General features: G+C 42.3%; 1 protein-coding gene across 1 annotated transcript in view; it reads right to left on the bottom strand.

Annotated features, from left to right (window-relative positions):
- LOC127657834 (dual specificity protein kinase Ttk-like) overlaps positions 1-19,670 on the bottom strand; it is a 465,704-nt gene that overhangs the window by 139,938 nt on the left and 306,096 nt on the right. The gene's annotated exons all lie outside the window — the stretch shown is intronic.

Genomic DNA, 19,670 nt, shown 5'->3' with positions numbered 1-19,670 from the left:
CGTATGTCTGCATATGCCCTAGAGACTATACTGTTTTGAAGCCAGAAATGCATCGAGCCTCACTGACAGAGGAAAACAAGCATCCAGATCGCTTTTAGGGTTAGGGTGTGGTTTATAAAGTTAGTCTGTAGTTATACCACTGTTTACATTATTATAAAGATAGCTCTGTAAAAAAAAAAAGATATAAAATCTATGGTAAATCTATGGTTTGTGTAAATTCTATATGCACAGATTCCCATCAACACCACTAGATGTCATAATGAGAGTTTCAGTTTGAAGTTTAGGACACTTCACGAGCTTTAGAAGTAGAATTAACATAGATTTAACCCAATAAAAAACAATACAACCATGATGTATACTTATAATTATTTAACAATGTTTGTTACAATTTTAAATGCAACATCATTTTTCTTGCATTACAAGAATTCAATTTTTTCTCTCAAATTAGGAGCTTTATTGTCATGAAAATAATGTTTCAATAATATTTCTTTATGTGAAATATACCTTAATTGGGGTGAAATATGACCCTTTATGTTTTCGGGAAGATCCTTTCAAACTATTAGGTAAATTTGATAGTGATCTTTGGGTTTGTGTACGCCTTTATGGAAAAGAAATTCAGAGAAAGAGTTCACTAGGCTTTAGCTGGTTTTCTAGTATCGTATCATAGTAATTTTTGGTGATATCCAAGTGAAAAAAGGTTGGTAAAGTGAAAAAAGAGAGCATTCTCTATTATTTCAGAGGACGTGATAAGAGATATTTGAGCTTTAATTTAATCTTGAATTGCGCCGCCAAAGTGGAGCACCATAAATCACAGGCTAAAGGTATTTCAGAAATGGAAATAACAGTTTACTTCTTTCATTCCTGTGATTTTCTTTCATTCTCTTGGAGCCAAGTGTATAGAGTGCTGAAGTGAGATCAGCTGACTGCGTCTGCTGTTTTGCAGCCATGGACACATCTATGCAGAGGAGCTATGTGGAGAATGCTCGCATGCCCTTCTCTACATGCTATTGGAATTTTCTTTAGACGGCTTGCACTTTACTCATATTGTCTCTGAAATGTCCAAATGAGATCTGGGATTTCAGTGTGCCAAAAGTCTAGACTGCCACAGCAGTTCTCTTCATTCCTTTTTGAAATGTAACACTTAACTGCCTGAAGTAATATTGAGTTTATTACGGATGGATTCAGCTAGACACACAACAAAAGCCAGCAGTGTTGTGTGTGAAATTATGCTATGCACACTACCAGTGTTTGAAATCAACACCCGCTAACACGTCAAATGTGGGTAAAAATCGTCTGTGGTGGTTAACTCTTAAACGTTTTAACGCTTAAATAATTTTCTTTGATATTGCAATTGCGATTATTAATTTCCATTCATAGAATTGACAATAAAGTACTTATTTTGTGTGGGGCAATTATTTATGTTGGCTATGCATAAAAACAACTTGTGAACTGTTCCTAAATTGCTTTAATAAAAAAAGTGTTAATCACATTGAGTAAATTGTTCACAGTATAATTTAGATAGTGAGCATTGCTGATATGCCTTTGGACTACTTTAAACTCTGCATTCATGCACACAGCCTTTAAAAAAATATGTTGTGAAATAGAAAATTTTGGTGCAATCGGAGTACACCTAAATGTAATGCTGTAATTGACACTTTTCACGATTATATAATTGCGACAGCTGTTATTGTGCAGCCCTACTAGCCACTTTGGTGGGTAACGTTTTTATAGGGTTTTTCCTGCATTGAAAATTGAGTTAATGGCGGTGAATCGGAACTGCTGCCAAAGGAAATGGTCTTTCTTTCTTAATGATGTTTTAGTCAGCTTTCAACAACTTCGATTTCCCCTTCTGTCGCTCTCTCCACGTTGTGTCGGAGAAGCGACACTAGGGGTCTCTCTTGAGCGCCGATATTCACCTCTGACCTATTGAAAAGGGCCAATGAGAGTTGGCAGTCAGTATTTGCATACCCGCCCCGCATCACGGGTATTTAAGCGGGGCAAATACAGAAGTTTAGTCAGAAAATTTCTTCGAGCCGATAGTCTGTTTGCAGTCTGCTGCGAGAATACACACCCTGAGCGTTCCTGTATCTCTGACGATCTGCTTGCTGTTGGATCTGACGGCGCACAACAGCGGCTTTCTCTGTACTTTACACGCGTGCATTGTTGCCCCTGAGCTCGACAGCGCAGACACACACACACACACTGTGTATTAAAAGAGCAAATTTCCTGTAAAAGAGCAAATTTCTCTAAAAGAGCAAACACAGCGGCGTTGAACGTCCTTTTAAGGACGCGTCTTTTTCAAGATGCCTTTCCGCCCCTGTGTTGTTCCTGGATGCGGTAGAAGCCTCTCCGCTTCAGACGGCCACAGGCGCTGTCTCGTGTGTTTGGGCCGCGATCACACCGAGGCGGCGTTTGTGGATGGTTCATGTTCTTACTGCGAGAACATGACCATGACCACGTTAGCGATCGCGGCTTGCCTTCAACAGAAGGCAAGCCACCCTAGCTGCACCCGCATTGCTCCTTCTTCCCACGGGATTGAGGGCGATGCGGTTGGCGCTGGAGGCGATTTGGGGTGGTAGCGGGTGCAGTTTCGCCGGGTAGCCCCGAGAACCTCCCGTTCCCGACACGCTCGCTGGTCCCGTCCATGCTCGCGGCGATAGCGGCTCGCCTCACGGCCCGGCCGTCTATCCTCCTGAGTCCGAAGGGGATGAGCTCGCCGCTGCATCGGAGAGTCGCGGTGTCTGATGCCGAGGACTCCCTGGACTGCCGCCTTCGGGCCAGCAGGCCCAGGCTGAGGCCGACGCTCAGATGTCCGACATGCTTTCCCGGGCCGCCATGAGCTTGGGGTTGGATTGGAACCCTCCATCCTCCCCACAGCCTTCGCGGTTGGATGATTGGTTTCTGGGGGCAGCGCGCCGTTCGCGGCCTCGCATCCCCCCGGTCCCATTTTTCCCGGAGGTGCATGATGAGCTAACGTCTACGTGGAGAGCCCTGCTCTCCGCTCGTCTAGGTGCCAACCTCTCCACCCTCGACGGCGGAGAGTGCCATGGATACGGCGCGATTCCCCAGGTCGATAGGGCAGTTGCGCACCATCTATGCCCCGGTAGCCCTACCTCCTGGCGCGGTCGCCCCGTACTCCCATCCAAGCCCTGTAGGACAACATCCTCACTTAACGCGAAGGCCTACAGTGCGGCTGGGCCGCTGCCTCCGCCCTGCATGCGATGGCCCTCCTGCAAGTCCACCAGGCCAAAGCTCTCAAAAACATGCACGGGGTGGACCTGATCCTGATGTGCTGCAGGAACTGCGCTCAGCGACCGACCTCACCCTGAGAGCGACGAAGGCCACAGCGCAGGCACTTTCGGACAGGCGATGGCCACCCTAGTGGTCCAGGAGCGCCATCTTTGGCTCAATCTGGTCGAGATGCGTGAGGCTGACAAGAATCGCTTCCTGGGCGCACCTGTCTCCCAGATTGGCCTTTTCGGTGACACCGTCGAGGACTTCGCCCAACAGTTCTCCGCGGTGAAGAAGCAGGCGGAGGCCATCTCCCACATCATGCCCGCCGCCAGACCTGCCGCTCACGGGCCCTGCCCCATCTGCCCGCAGAGGGCGTCCCCTGCAAAGAAACCAGCTCCTGCTCCGCCTCAACCCGGGCCCAGCTCTCAGCCCCAGCGTCGAGCACTCCGCAGGCGGTGCACGCCCCTGTCTCCACGAACCCCTCTAGGACCCGGAAGGCTCCCAAGCGTTCCTGAGACAGCCGACCCAGAGCCGAAGACGTTAGCTCCGGAGGTGGTAAGACCGCTCTGTCCCCGGTGGAGGGCGGGAGGAGAATCCTTTGTTTTTGCATTTGCCACACCCCTGGCGGGGCTGTGGTACCCACATTCTCAATAAAGAGCTATTTCCTTTGCCTCTGGGTCACCTGGCCGCAAATGCCGTTCTCACGGCAATCTGCTTTCAGATCACGACAGTCCGGTACACGGACATGGCGATCCCGCCTTCCGCTTACCTTCGACTGCCCCGGCTGGCCGGTTCAGGCGAGTCCAGAGGGCGCCAGCATCAGACCTCCTCCTCAGTCACGAACCCGCCCCTGCGGGTGCACGGAGCAAGGTAAGTGCTTTGAGTCTATTCTCAGCACCTCAGCCTCAGGCCGCAACGAAGCTGCCCGATGCTGCATTACCTGTTCCGCCCCGCTGCGAGGCCCCGCCGGGTACCTCCAAAATACTCGTCCCTTTGGTGCCCCTAGCGCAGAGCTGGGAAGCGTGGCTTTCGCTTCCCAATGCATAACGTTGGCTGCACCGGACCATTCGACTCAGTTACGCAATTCAGTTTGCCCGGCTCCCGCCCCCCTTCAGGGGTGTCCGCTTTTCCGCAGTACACGGCGAGCATGCCAGTTCCCTGCGCAGGGAAATAGCGACCCTCTTAGCCAAGGGCGCGGTAGAGCCCGTCCCTCCAACTGAAATGAGGAAGGGTTTCTACAGCCCTTATTTCATTGTACCCAAGAAAGGCGGCGGCTTACGACCAATCCTGGACCTGCGAGTTTTCAATCGGGCCTTGTTAAAACTCCCGTTCAAAATGCTCACGCAGAGAAATATTCTGGCTGGCGTTCAGCATCTAGATTGGTTTGCAGCGGTAGACCTGAAGGACGCATACTTCCACGTCTGAATTCTGCCATGACACCGACCCTTCTTACGGTTCGCGTTCGACGGCCAGGCGTTTCAGTACAAAGTCCTCCCCTTTGCCCTGTCTCTGTCCCCTCGCGTCTTCACGAAGGTCGCCGGCTGCCCTTGCCCCGCTACGAGTAGCCGGCATCCGCATACTCAACTACCTCGACGACTGGCTCATCCTAGCACACTCTCGAGAGTTACTATGCACACACAGAGACCAGGTGCTCCGGCACCTCAGCCGCTTGGGGCTTCAGGTCAACTGGGAAAAGAGCAAGCTCACTCCGGTTCAGAGCATCTCTTTTCTCGGGCTGGAGTTAGACTTAGTCTCAATGACAGCACGTCTCACGAGCGAGCATGCTCAGTCGGTGCTGGACTGCCTCGCTTCATTCAAGCCAGGCACAGTGGTCCCTCTAAAACTTTTCCAGAGGCTCCTGGGGCATATGGGCGTCCTCGCGGCGGTCACACCGCTGGGGTTGATGCATATGAGACCACTCCAGCACTGGCTCCAGACTCGAGTCCCGAGACAAGCATGGCACCACGGCACGCATCGGGTAAGAATCACCCCCGCCTGCCTCAAAACACTCCGACCCTGGACAGACCTCTGCTTTTTACGGGCAGGAGTGCCCCTGCAGCAGGTGGCCCGACGCGTTCTGGTCACAACCGACGCCTCCCGGTCCGGGTGGGGTGCCGTGTGCAGCAGGCACGCAGGAGCGGGCCTTGGAAAGGGGCCCCGCTGCGTTGGCACATCAACTGCCTGGAGTTGCTGACCGTCCTTCTTGCTCTTAGGAAGTTCCTCCCGTTAGTTCGGGACAAACATGTCCTCGTGAGATCGGACAGCACCGCGGTGGTGGCGTACATAAATCGCCAAGGCGGCGTGTGCTCCCACCAAATGTCACAACTCGCCGCAGTCTCCTTCTATGGAGCCAGCAGCGACTCAGGTTGTTGCATGCCATTCACATCCCCGGCAAGCTCAATGTCGTAGCGGACGCGCTATCACGACAACACCTGCCCGGCGGGGAGTGGAGGCTTCACCCCCAGTCGGTCCAGCTGATTTGGGAACGGTTTGGCAAGGCCCAGGTAGACCTGTTTGCCGCCCAGGAAACCTCCCACTGCCCGCTCTGGTACGCCCTAACAGAGGCTCCCCTCGGGACAGACACGCTGGCACACAGCTGGCCCTCGGGGCTGCGCAAGTACGCATTTCCCCCAGTGAGCCTTCTTGCACCGGTGCTGTGCAAGGTCAGGGAGGACGAGGAGCAAGTCACGTTGGTGGCCCCCTACTGGCCCACTCGGACTTGGTTCTCGGAACTCAGGCTCCTCGCGACAGCTCCACCCTGGCGAATTCCTCTGTGAAAGGACCTCCTCTCTCAGGGACGGGGCACACTCTGGCACCCGCGCCCAGACCTCTGGAACCTCCGCGTCTGGTCCATGGATGGGACGCGGAAGAGCTAGCCGGCTTACCGGCGACCGTTGTGAATACAATTAACCAAGCCAGAGCCCCCTCTACCAGGCACCTTTACGCCCTAAAGTGGCGCTTGTTCGCAGATTGGTGCTCTTCCCGAGCTGAAGACCCACAGAGATGCGCGATTAGGTCAGTACTGTCCCCGTCCACCCTCAAGGTGTATGTTGCCGCTATTGCCGCCCACCACGATCCTGTAGACGGCAAATCTCTGGGTAAGCACGACCTGATCCTCAGGTTCCTGAGAGGTGCCCGGAGGTTGAATCCCTCCCGGCCAGGCCTAGTTCCCTCCTGGGATCTCTCGGTAGTCTTGGCAGGACTCCAGAGACCTCCCTTCGAGCCGCTTGAATCAGTTGGACAGGCCCTCTCCCTTAAGACGGCCCTGCTGATCGCGCTCGCCTCTATCAAGAGGGTCGGGGACCTGCAAGCGTTCTCTGTCAGCGACACTTGCCTGGAGTTCGGTCCGGCAGATACGTCTGTGATCCTAAGACCGCGACCGGGCTATGTGCCCAAGGTTCCTACCACACCGTTCTGAGATCAGGTAGTGAACCTGCAAGCGCTGCCATGGGAGGAGGCAGACCCAGCCCTTTCGTTGCTATGTCCAGTGCGTGCCCTGCGCATTTACCTGGACCGCACACAGAGCACCAGATGCTCTGAGCAGCTCTTTGTCTGCTTTGGGGGACGGCAGAAAGGGAATGCCGTCTCCAAACAGAGGCTCGCACACTGGGTTGTCGACGCCATCACACTGGCTTATCACACCCAGACCGTGCCCCTACCCTTGCGGGTCCGAGCTCACTCAACAAGGGGTGTAGCGTCTAACTAACACGTGCATCCGTGCGGGGTGTCGGATGAATGAAGTATGCTTTCGCTCAGATCGCCAGAGCTCTGGGACAGCATAGAGCGAAACTTGCGTGATTCAGACGCTGTTCACTTGATATTGCAGAGGCCTGTGGAAAACACAAAACTAATATGGCCCATTTGAATTCTACAGAGAACATTCTAGTATAAAGGGCTATATGGAGGAAGTCAAATCTCTGAAACTGCTAGACAGCAGAAACATTATAAACAGCAAAGACAGGGTAAAGAGGAGACAACTACATCATCAGTTTTTTAAATACACTTCATCATCCTTGCTAAGATACGGTATATACATTTTTTAATGCAATAACACTAATTGGTAACTTGCATAGATAATTTTTTTTTATTATTATTTGAACCCCTTTTCACCCCAATTTGGAATGTCCAATTACCAATGCGCTCTAAGTCCTCGTGGTGGTGTAGTGACTCGCCATAATCCGGGCGGCGGAGGACGAATCCTAGTTGCCTCCGTTTCTGAGACGTTAATCCGCTCATCTTATCATGTGGCTTGACCTTGATTCACGTTAATTTTATTCCCTGTACTCTACCAGTCAAAAGTATGGACACACTTGACTGAATTTATGTTCGGACTGTCCATTTATCTTCTGTGTCGGTAACCAAACACGCTCTAAAAATTATATCTGTTTCCACTTTTAAGACTCCACGCTTATACTCTACCAATCCAAACTAAAAAGAGGTACAAATCTGAGTAATATATAGTTCATATATGTAAATGAATTCAATAAAACTGATGAAATGGCTCCCAACAAAAGGCTCATGCTTACATGCTTAAAATTTGTTTTATAGACAAATATAAATGACAACATATGAATTTCTTTACAAAACTAAAATACTGTAGTAATTCTTTTAATTAACAATTAAATAATTTAAATTGGATGAGATAGTGGAGGAAAGCCGCTAATAAGTAGGGATGCACAGATCGATCGGCCACCGATCTAAATCGACCGATCTTCAGCTTAAGTCTGTGATCGTCGATTGACAAATCCTGCCTAGATTTGATCACACATACAATGCTACTCTAATGAGCACTTTCTTTGATGCATGACAGTAATTAAGTTTCCATCCAACGATTTTTTTCGCTCCTCAAAATTAAACGGATGGAAATGCAAATTATTTTCACAAGTGTTGACATCATATTTTTGCGTTTAACTCTAGCACAATCTCAAAATTGTTATTAACGCAAAAATATATTGTCACATGACAGAGTTTACCCCAATCGTTAGCCTGTGATAATCATGACAACATGGTATACATTGTTGAAAGACAATTTATTGTACGTTACTATGGATTGATCTTAATGGCATATAGATCCAATGCTACAAACACATCTGCATCATGACGCTTCCAGGCGTGCCAACACAAATATCTCGTATCATGGAGAACAAATGAATAGCCACTGTTTGTGATTAATTTTATCACGGTAGCCATCTGTTTATTTATTAAAGTTGCTTTTCCACACAATTCAAAATAATAGACGGCGGTCATGGAACTGGCCCACGATACAAAAAAAACTAAAACATATCATTTCTGTGCACAAAGACATTTTAAATAAAAAATAAATACACAATACTAGGAGAAAAACATCAGTGTGCTTTTTTGGAACATTAACTTACAGCCCAATTCTATCTAATTATTGTTTATACTTCTGAAAAAATGCCGGCAAAATTCCCTCTATTAAATGAATAAAGAATTAAATAAAATAATTCATTACCAAACGATACCTATATATGCATTTTCTTTACACAAACTTAAATGAGCTTTACCCTGTTCTGTAGATGAATAAAGTCGGCTGAATGACATTCTCAGAATGTTCTGCACATTTTTCAAGACTATAAACTATCAGAACTATTTGTCCTGTGAGTTTCACGTTTCAGTGTTTGAACATTTAAAAACTTTTAAATATTTTTAATTTATCCCTCTTTACCTCGGATAACATTTGCTGAGCTTCTTCAGAAAATGTAAATTGCATTATGATGCAAAAATTAAATTGAGATGACAATCAAGTTCAGTTGGGCGTTAAAAGTTGCTGGACAAATATGCAGGACATAATGCAGTTGTGATGGCGATGCTTTTGATTAGATGAAATGTAATGAAATATTCTAATTTTCGGAGATACTGATTTTGGGGTTTTTCATTAGTTGTCAGTTATAATCATCAAAATGAAAAGGAATGATCACTTGAAATATATCAGTCTGTGTGGAATGAATATATACATTATCCATGTTTCACTTTTTGAATGGAATTACTGAAATAAATCAACTTTTTGATGATATTCTAATTATATGACCAGCACCTGTATTTACATCTAAACATAAAAAATAAGTTAACTATATTCATACCCTAAATACACACAGCTCAGTGTCCAATGTCTTGTTCCTTGCTATTTGAAGGTCTTTAACAGAAATTAACTGTTGGCATATTTGTTTCACATCAATATTGTCCAGTTTGTCCTGGTGGACATGGCACAAAGCAATATTGTTCAGTCTCACTTGTATCATTGTTTTTCTGATCAAACAAATATCTACATTTACTCTTATAATGTTGTTGTTACAAGCCTAGGCCTCATCTGTGACCCTGCCTCTCAACCTGCCTCTCCACCTGCCTCTCTTCCTGCTCTGTCTGAGCTACTACCTGGCAGGACTGCAGCCTCTCACATGTTAGCAAGAAACGGCAAAGCCAATCCTATTAGCAAGGTGGGTTAGGGAGGTGGGACGCATAGTAGAGAACAAGATCTGTTAACCCCTTGTGTACCACAAATTCTGATGCTGCCTATCTGGGTCAGGACTCTCTTGTATAAGAGATTCTTAATCTCAATGAGACTTTTCCTGGTTAAATTAAGGTTAAATAAAATAAATAAACAAAAACCACAAGACACCAACAAACCACAGTGGTTATATATTTTAATTGTTTGATCAAAATGATTACTAGGGACAATTCAGTAGTTGCTGGAGATTGGTAGGGACATGTCCCTAGCGTCCCTTCTAAATTATACGCCCTTGTACACATGGATGGATGGTCCTTATACTAAGACCAAAAGTTTCCTCACTACTTGGTGCAGGTTGCCAGCTTGAACAGGGCTCGATGATTCGCTTTGGGGTCGGAACCGGTGGCAACCTGCGATAGGCGCAACATCAGGACCAATATTACAGTCCTATCAAAAGAGCAATTGTTCTCTTTTGATTGCAATTTCTCCTCTTCTGATTGCATTTATTTGTGAAATTAAAATGACAGTAAGCTGGATAATTTCAATGAATTGTCTCAATACTCTCCCCATTTTACCCAAACTTTTGAAGAAGAAAAATTAGGGACATCTGGGAGGCGAACACAATTAGGTACACAATTAGCGATAAACATGCATTTCTGTATAGAAACGGCTTAAGGGCAGATTTATTTTGTGATAAACTAAAACATATGCTATTACAGCATTACCTTTACAACCTTGACAACACAATTTAACAACGGCAAGATAACATTTCCAAAAACCTTTCCATTTACCCATTTTTCTTTATTCACACATATAAACAAACACACGCACACAGAAAAGGAACAAATATGCTGCCCTGGGATTTCAAGAAGCCAAATAATGAAAGTATGCCATTGTGCTATGATTGAAGTTATCTGTCAATAGGCCTATTTTATAATTAATATGTCATATAAATGTTATATATAATCTGTCCTACCTTTTTACGCTGTTATGGCTCATTCAAGTAAAGTGTATTCACTAATATGAAGAACAGTCAAAGTTCCTAGACAGCTGTCATCGTGGATTTAATGCAGCTGATTTTCATTAATTATGTGTTTCTGTGCGCACGTCCATGATTCAAGGAAGAGCAGCAAATTCAAAAGTCACTTTTAAGTCATGTTATTTTTTGATACTACTGTCTCCATGACCATGAGTCACCATGAGTGTAAACTTCACAAGATATCCTGCAGTGTTCTCAACAGCATTACACTTGGCCAAATGGCATCAGTGACCTGGTCATTGGAGAAATTCAAAGGTGCAATTTCTCCTAGAAAATCTCCACAGATAAGTCCTGGCATTAACCACCACTTGATATCTGGGTCATTTCCCCATTCTCTATATGTTCTCTTACATTTTTACTGCTTTGTCATTGATAAGATTGTCTCATTTCTATCACAAAAATTAACAAGCAACACCTGCAGATCACACACATTCAGAACTCAATGGTTGGTGTGCCAGCTTGTAGCTCCTCTGAACAGGATTAAACACGTTTTCTGTCAATCAGTGTTCTGGCTAATTAATTGAATTATTGTGTGTGGTTGCATGGGCAATGGAAATTCTTAATTTTACCATTTTAAAAACCTGCCCAAAATCATTCCAAAGCAACCCAAATTTTGACCACCTGCCCAAGTATATTTTTCCCTGCACAAATCTATTGAAAGTAGCCCAAGCCCAATCTGGCAACACTGTGAGCACGGAGAGGATAAAGAGGCTGCAAACAGGTCTAAAAATGGATTAAACAACAAATAAACATGCAAATACAAATCAGAGTATACGTGACGTAACGTGAGTCGTGACATTCAGACGTTGTGTGGAGGCTGTTTGAGCCATCATGAGCGCTTTTAGCTTACTCTCTTCAACATGAGTGCTCTCGGTGTCAATCAAACATGCACACTTTCCAGGTTCTTATCAGTCACTCATCACGCACTATTCTGTGAGGATCCCAATTTAAATCAGATTAATGTTGGTCACAATACCACTAATAACAGATGTAACTGTTTAACCTTCAATAATGGCACATTTAGTTTATAACTAGAGATTTGTGTTACAACAAGGCGCAAAACAAATCGTAGATATTAATGATTTCTCACTGGAGCAGTTTTAGAGCTTGTAATGGATATTGTTTTCTAATTTTTGAAAGTATCTCCGCTGTGTGTGATGCTCTCATGGTTTTTACTAGTTGCCAGTATGTCACAATATATTGACAACAGAACTATTCATAACTGTTTCAAAACAAATAAATGTTAGCAATTCACAATTAAAGTAATTTGAATGTAACTTTGGTAACACATTTCTTTAACATTAGTTAATGCATTAGGCATCATGAACAATCAATGAACAATATATTTTTACAGCTGTGACGAGGAGGAGGACCGGGCCGTGATTACGCACGCCCAGCCCCCAATTGGGCTAATCTGCCGAGGAGAGGGATAAAGGCAGCGATGTAGCAGTTCGGGAGTAGGGATGGGCAATACTACTTATTTTCTTTTGGATCCGATACTAATAATTTCAAATAAAATATCGTCGATACCGATACTTATATATAATTTATTAAATTTTTTGGGGGGGGTTTGGAATTCCCAATGTGCTCTAAGTCCCCGTGGTGGCGTAGTGACTTGCCTCAATCTGGGTGGCGGAGGATGAATCTCAGTTGCCTCAGTGTCTGAGACCGTCAATCCACACATCTCATCATGTGGCTTGTTGATCACGTTAACGCTCCTATTGTGGAGGCTCACGCTATTCTCCGTGGCATCCACGCACAATTCACCAAGCACCCCACCAAGAGCGAACCACATTATAGCAACCACGAGGAGGTAGCAACCGGCTTAGGAAGCCTGACTGGAGTCACTCAGCACGCTCCGGATTTGAACTCATGACTCCGGGTGTGGTAGTCAGCAACTTTACTTGCTGAGCAACCCGCGTCCCCTAATTAAACACAATTATAAGAAATAAGAAATGTTACCTTGAGATATGTTGTTATGAATTTACTGAAGAAGCAGTGGTGTTGTAGTGTCTGAAGAGGTGGTCACACCATGAATTTATGAAAAACACATGCACCCAGTCTTTTATAGACAGTACATACTGTTTGTAAAATGTGTTTTTTTTTTTTTTCTTCATTAAAATTGAGGCTTTTGAAATTATGATGATGGGTGCAGAGTATATAATATGTACATGGGTGCAGAGTATATAATATGTATATTAATATATAATTAAAATAAAGTATTAGACTAAAAGTACACATGTAAAATCTATTTTCTATTCTCTTTACATCATTATATCTCTCCTAAAATGTACCTCATACATTCCCTTCTAAAGAGACTTTGTTCCCTTCTCACTCAAAGCGCTCGCGCTTGTTAAAGTGTGGCGTGCTTTCATAGCAACATGTTATGTTCAATTTGTCCAAGAAGGCCATCTCATTTAAACAAGGCTTATTTAAAGGAGAACACTCGGTATACTACAGCCTTCAAAGGACACATCCTACCTAGCGCACAGCCTTTGAAACGAGACACAGCCTATGTTTGTGTCTTTTTATTTTAATTTTACATTAATATTACTTTGACTGTTCAGCCGGTTCCCGCAGCCTCCTTTCCCATTTTAACCCCTGTTACAACAGCCGTTATTAATTATAATGTTAGTTTATAAATGTACAATTGTTCATTGTTAGTTCATGTTACTTCATAATGCATTAACTAATGCTAACTAATAGGTCTGGGCAATATGTAAAAAATATTTGAGTGTTAATTGCCTTACAAAATATAGTAATAAAGGATTATATTGTCAACCCCCCTGCCGAGCATCGGTGGATTTTTTTACATTTTGCTTACAAAAAAAATAGTAGTAATTTATTTAAACATGAAAAACCAAAACAAAAGACATTTCTAAATTAAAATTACACTTTAAACTAAACAAAAAACAATAAAATATAGACGTGATAAAAAAACCTTATTTACCCACCTCCCCAGAGCCAAACATTTACCATCTCCAATGGCTCCATTTGCCATCACGCAAGAATCCGTTAGTGACAACACATTGAAAATTACAAATAGGCTACAGATTAAGAACTAAAGACAATTATAAATGTAAAGATAATAATAATCTTAATAATAAAGCCTAATAAATTCCCTTGTGTTCCCAAATAATGCTGCTAAATGTGGGTTCTTATTGAATTTGTGTTTGTTTTGTGTTTTGGTATTACAGTTAATGCTGCCTAAATAAAATAAATTAAAGCTAAATTTGAGGTTCAAGGTGAACGCATCTTGAACGACGACATGCATGTGTTCCACGATTCAGGCTCATGCTGCACTGGATTTGGATGAGGAACTGGATTTTTTCACCCTGGCCACTGTTTAATATATTCGGTCGACTTCCCAAATCCATGGTTTTGCCATTTCCCGATATTGTCCATCGTGATCTGTTTTTGAGTGCCACAACCAGCATCAGGATCTTTGTTAGATATTGTCACATCATCATCCTATCGCCCAGCCCTATTAACGCTTTCCCGGTCCGACGTGCCGCACTCGACCCACGGTGTGTTTCAGAGGTTTATGTTTTTGAAATATAAAACTCCAAAAAAAAAAAGTAAACATAATACATATATTTGAAAAGCTGAGATACTCGTGATTCGAACGATGTAAACCTTTTTAAGATACAATCACAACAGCAGGTACAATCTATATCTTTGTCAGACCACCAACATATAAACAACCAAAAACAAAATTTAGGCAACTCACCTATGAAGCCTCATAGTAGTCCACTGAGCCATAACTTCCCGACAAAAACGGTGTTGTTTCATTGTCAAATGTCCAAACGATCAAATCAAGTAAAATGTTTAGTCCAAATCACATTATTACATCAATAAATATCCACAGACTCTTGTTGCATCATTTCAAAGCACCTGGCAGCTGTGCCTAATCTTTCACATATTATCGGTAATAACTTCAGTTCAGATGTAAACATTTCCTATATCCGGTATCAAAATGAAAGCACGCACTCTGACCTTTCGATTGACACCTCATTTGACCCAATAGGAGCTTCCATGTCCTATCCAAAGCCTTCAATACCGAACCACCATCTGTGTCGAGTGTAAGGGCATACCCACTTTCCTTTGTTTACTGATCAAACCAATTACATCGAAGAGTGGAAATGACTGACGCATCGTATAGCCAATGAAATTCTGAAAACAGTGATATGCGGCTTTAGTTGAACCATTAGAGCACGGTTCTCTTATGCGTGTGCGTAAGCAGCCTCGAGTTTACCGACAGTTTTAGCCTCCACGCATAAAGCCATTGGAGAACTGTTTTGGAACTGTTTACACATTTGGCGATTTAAATATGGTGAAACGGATGCGAAAAACAGGATTTTCACCCCAGGATGTGATATAAGAAGGCATTCATTGTCAAAATTCTGAGTTTGGAGATGAAATTTCTGAAAACAATACAGATGATTTGGAGGCAGAGGAAATATGGAGAGATGAGACATGGCTCTGGACAAGTAAGTGTTTTCTTGTGTTTTATAACATATATTACTGTATATTCCGCATAAATAAGCTTTAGTTTGAATAATGAACACATTTTGTAATTACCCTTTGTCGTGTGTTTCCTCAGTGAGTGTTTGAACCGTTTGTGCGTGTTTTTTGTATTTGTATGTGCGTGTGTGAGGTTTTAGTTCATTGTTTGTTTCAGATCTATTGACATGCTATATAGATGTTTTGTATATTTACTGTAAATATATATATATATATATATATATATATATATATATATATATATATATATATAAATGGATGCTGAAATATATATATATATATAAATAAATAAATAAATAAATAAATATAAGTTGAAAATAAGAATATATGTTGTGTTTGAGAGTCTATTTGTTACAATGCTGAATTGATGGGGGGAGGTGTAGGCCCATCTCTTTGTTCCATAGTACATTGGCAAAGTATACAGTATTTACAGTAAATATACATACAATAATACATATTTACACACTCGAAAAGAAAAACTATATATATATATATAATACAGAAAAGATGGAAAAGTTGTGTCTACCTTTGTAAATTACATTTATTTATTCTCCCCCACTCAGCAAGCGGCCACATAAAGTGGAGCAGCAGGACAGCACCTCATCAAGAGAGGAGGGCTTTCAGAGAGACCCTTGCTGAGGAGCTGGCAGAGTTGGGGTCTCACTCCACAGCCAGACCCGTATCTCCTGCTCCACCTAAGAGCAGATCACAGGCCGTTGCACGTCACCAAATCTTGCACCGCTGGTCGTCTGAAGTGCAGGCAGTGTCATGCAAAGACACCAGTGAAGTACTCTTCCTGTGTTCTGCCTTTGTGCTTTGTACCCAAATGTGACTGTTACAATGACTGGCATGTTGCTAGAAACATGTACAATTTTATAATGGTTTGTAAATACTTTGTGTAAAAATTCATGTAAATAGTTTGTTGTGTATTTTTTATATAAACAAATTGTCCACCATAGCACTAGTTTTGACTCTTTTATATGCACAACATTTAGTTTCAAGAAGGAAAAGGCACTCTAATGTGTTTATGCGTCAGTTACTCTGTGTCAGCAAAACTAATAGTGGATCTGGATATGGAATATGATAGCTCTAAGTGTCATCTTTCATTAGAGCCCAAAATTATGACTGTACGTTGAAGCGTTCAAAAGTAGGAGCCTTTTTGTCCTAGGTTACCAAAGGGTCCTTTTGGAGTATCCAAAAGGCACTTTTGTAAAACGCCTGGGTGTACCCTTAGAAAAACATGTGTAAAATATTCATTTTTTATGGTATTGTTCTAAAATTTGAACTTGGACTAGGTAAGGCTTCATGCTGTGATCCCATTGTGTTCTCAAGCTAATAGCTACAAGTTATAGTCATCTGCAGGCATCTGTATGCAAAAAAATTTCAGGCGGAAAAAAAAAACTTCTATTTCATTGTGTTCAAACTTCTATTACTCAGAATCAGTAGCACTTACAGTAATTCTGACTGCTGGGGAAAAAACTTCAGAGTGTCCCCTTTCAAATGTGACCAAAACCATGCATGTTTTATAACATATTGACATGCTATAACGTTGTACTCCAAACGGTTCAAGAACAGCTTTAAATTTACTTTGGGTATGCCTTGATTAGGCGTTTTAGGCTAATTTTACAGGATTGGGAAGAGGTTTTTAACTAAAACAACTTAAAATTAAAATATAAATAGTATATGTTGTAACTAACATTAACTTCATTAGTTCATGTTTACTACAGTTATGTTGTTAAATAATGTTAACAAATGGAACCTTTTTGTAAAATGTTACCATCATTTTACTGTGTGGAGCATAAACATAACTGCACAATATAACTTGCAAAAGTGTGGCAAAGGGCACTTAATCTTCATGTTAAAAAATCAGTGATCTTATCGGCCTCAAATTTTCTGATCAATGCACCACTACTAAGTCAATGTCTTTCTAGTTCACTGTCAGCCATATTTGGAATGCTCTCGGGAGGCTGTTTCCAGTCATGCCAGTGCAGCTCCTATCTACTTGAATGGGGAAAGACCGAAATCTCAAAAATGGTTGGTCAAGATTACGATCAAAGAACATATTTCAAATCATCAATAAAATGTGAGAATATTGGAATCATAAATTGTGCTTTACCTCGGATTACACTAAAACATGCAATTTTATAGCTAATGCACACGCACTTTCTCGAGTTGATTGACAGGAAATGGCTGTATCTATAAGGTGACAAAAATACCTTTTTGTATATTTTATATTCAGTTTTTATTTAGCTTTATGCTATCTTGCTGTACTCCGTTTATTTTCTTTTTACCGTACTGTTTTAACTTTGTAGTGTCATAAAAGTCCTTCTTGGGATGGGAGTTGCAAATTTGCATTCACTATAAACAATATGATACTTGCATTGGATAGCTGTTTTAAGTTGATTTATGTATATTGGATCTGTCCCTATCAAATAAACCATAAATATATAGATGTAGATATAGAGATATATAGATAGATATAGGTATATGTAAAATGATTGTTGACACAGCGAATTGGCTTGAATTGCCATAAAACTGAAAGCTGTGTGTTTTTATTCTCCTTTGGTGTTTGGAACTGATCAGTAAATGTAATAGATGTTCATTTAAAGGATAAACAAAATGGCCAGTTTGCCCTTACCAGACCAGCAGCCTAGATGTTATAATGTGGAAAGTAGTTTTGTTATTTTGTTTTATTCCCTATCGTTCACATTTATGTGGCCAAGACATGTTTGAAAATATCATTATGTGTAGGGCAGGCACAGACAGTTACAGTTGGGATATGGAGCTGTACTCATTCACACCACTAATTATGAGGACTAATTTTTCCCCTCTTGGCTTCAAAGAAGTGTGATTTCTGGTGGCACTAGCGTTACCATGTGGAATTGCGAAAACAATTACTTTCAAACAGATTACTCGAACACCCCCACCCTGTCTTTCATTTGTCTAACAGATAGTCCAACCCCAAACTCACATTATTGGTCGAGCCAGAAGTTGTCATGTTGGGCTTCTCAAAAAAACTGCACCGTTTGTTTACAGAGTCGTCTTTAAAAATGATTTATGAACCTCATGTCATTTCAAACCAGTATGACTTTCTTATGTAGAACACAAAATGAAAAATTAAATAAAATGAATATTCTGTCCATCATTTCAATACAATGGCAGTTGAAAGTATCTCACTTTAAATCTTAAAAAGCACCCAAAAGTATCATAAAGGTAGTCCAGCTGGCTTGTGCGTCATATTTAGATACAGATATTAAATAGATATAGAAATAGATATTTCTGGCCGTTCTGTCAGCCGGTGGGCTACCTGCCGCCTGTGAACCAGGGGGAGAGATGAGGGGGGAGAGGGAAACGGTGAGCAGAGAGAGAGAGAGAAGAATTAGCTCCACCCCGGATTGAGGTGAGTAACCGTGCTACCGGGAGGACCTACTAAGTAGTGGGAATTGGGCATTCCAAATTGGGAGAAAAGGGGATAAAAAAATTTATTCAATAAAAAAACAATGACAAAAAGTTCTTAATTACAAGGGGAAAAGGAAATTAATGTTTAGATGTAGGTCAGATGATCACATGTCAGACATGTATCGGATTTAGAACTACATTTTAAAGTTGCTCAAATCGGGTGGCAAAAAAATCTGATTTCGTAAGTGTTTTCGCTGTTTTCGTACATGCAACAACATCCAATCTATGCAAGATGATTGTGGAAAAATCATATTTGGTTGACCGTATAATTGCAGCCTTATGATAATAACTCATCCAAGTGGATATTTCCGTCCTGCTCTTTGACTATTTGACACATTGCCATATTTTATTTATTTTCCATTGTTGTCAAATACTTGTGGCCTTATGTATGTCTAATAAATATGGTAATAACAAACCTTTAAATGCAAAGGAACCTTATTTTTGGAAATCCCTTTGTTTAATTTCCCCTGAAACTCCACAAATTTACCATCAATACTACAAAAGGTTAATACAAACAAAATTCTTCAACCATTCACTTTTATACAAGAATACAAGATATAAAACTAGCATACATCACACAACACACTATCTTAGAGGGGGTTCTTTGATTGCATTTTATACAGCGCTTGTTAGAAATGGGCTGGCTTCAGCTTTGAAAGGATCTGTTTGGAGTACAAAATCTTCAGAGAATGAGTTTCCCAATGGAGGCTACTTGACGAGATAATGCTGTCCATCTGGGGTCAGACATCATACTGACCTGAGGCCTTCGGAGCCGGAGAGACACCCAATGGATACACATGTGGATGAAAAGAGTGACCTGGCTTGATTTAATGGGATTGTTTGCCCTGTAAAGTGATAGAATTCCAGACTTATTCCATGTGGAGATACTGTGCTGTTGGCTGAACCTGTTGAACTGCACAATGAAAGTGCACATCATTATGGTTCTTC

Source organism: Xyrauchen texanus, chromosome 17 (genome assembly GCF_025860055.1).
Source record: "Xyrauchen texanus isolate HMW12.3.18 chromosome 17, RBS_HiC_50CHRs, whole genome shotgun sequence".
In the NCBI taxonomy this organism is placed as follows: domain Eukaryota; kingdom Metazoa; phylum Chordata; class Actinopteri; order Cypriniformes; family Catostomidae; genus Xyrauchen; species Xyrauchen texanus.
Note: the sequence above shows the minus strand (reverse complement) of the source record. Positions and strands in the feature narration are given on the sequence as shown.